Genomic DNA, 1,015 nt, shown 5'->3' on the forward strand with positions numbered 1-1,015 from the left:
GTAATGACCTGTGCTCTGAACGGAGTGGAGAGCACTTTAGGTACGTAACCGTGCCTCGGTTTCAGGACGACTTTAGAGTCGTTAGGCCCGAATTCCAGACAGGCAGGGTTAATTGAGAGTGCCTGCAGGTCTCCTATTCGCTTTACTGATGCGAGTGCTAGAAGCAGTGCAGTCTTTAGCGATAGCGACCTAATGTTGGCGGTTGACCCAATCGTGGGCCAACGCGTCCTTGGTCTTTGAGAAATAAATTTGGCAGTGAGAGTTGTCTTCTGAGGTGAAGAGGTCTACATCGGAATAGCCGAAGTTATCACTAATTTTCTGACACGTTGCTCAGGTTGCGTTGAGCCCACTCTAGAAAGTGCTCTACCAGCATGAAGAGGCACTTTGAAGAGAGGCCTCCCTGGCGATTTATGTAGGACACAACCGACATGTTGTCTGATCGGATTAGCACATGGTGCCCTTTCAGGACTGGCAGGAAGAACTGACAGGATCGACATACTGCTAACATTTCCAGGCAGTTGATGTGGAAGCCTTTTTCCGCCATCGACCAGTGGCCGAAGGTCGGTATGCCCTCGCACAGCGCCCCCCAACCTGAGTTGGAGGCGTCTGTCGTGACAACTGTCATTCTGTGAGCCATCCCCATGGCCACGCCCTGTTCCATCCAACGGGAGTTCTTCCAGGGGGTCAGGGCCGATACACAGGCCTGACTCACCCTGATATGCAGGCGTCCGTGACACCACGCATGGAATGGAACCCGTGGTTTCAACCAGCACTGAAGGGGGCGCATACGCAGCAGACCCAACTGTAACACTGGAGATGCTGCTGCCATGAAGCCCAGCATCCTTTGACACGCTTTGAGCGGGCGAGCGGTACCGATTTTGAAGGAGGTCGCCAGCCTCCGTATGGCCAGAGCTCGTTCTGGCGTGACTACAGCTTTCATTTGAGCTGAGTCGAAGATTGTTCCCAGGAACGAGATTCGTTGGCTGGGAAGCAATGAGCTTTTGGCAAAATTGAC

The sequence above is a fragment of the Sinocyclocheilus grahami genome, unplaced genomic scaffold (genome assembly GCF_001515645.1).
Source record: "Sinocyclocheilus grahami isolate Dianchi unplaced genomic scaffold, SAMN03320097.WGS_v1.1 scaffold132.1, whole genome shotgun sequence".
Taxonomy (NCBI): domain Eukaryota; kingdom Metazoa; phylum Chordata; class Actinopteri; order Cypriniformes; family Cyprinidae; genus Sinocyclocheilus; species Sinocyclocheilus grahami.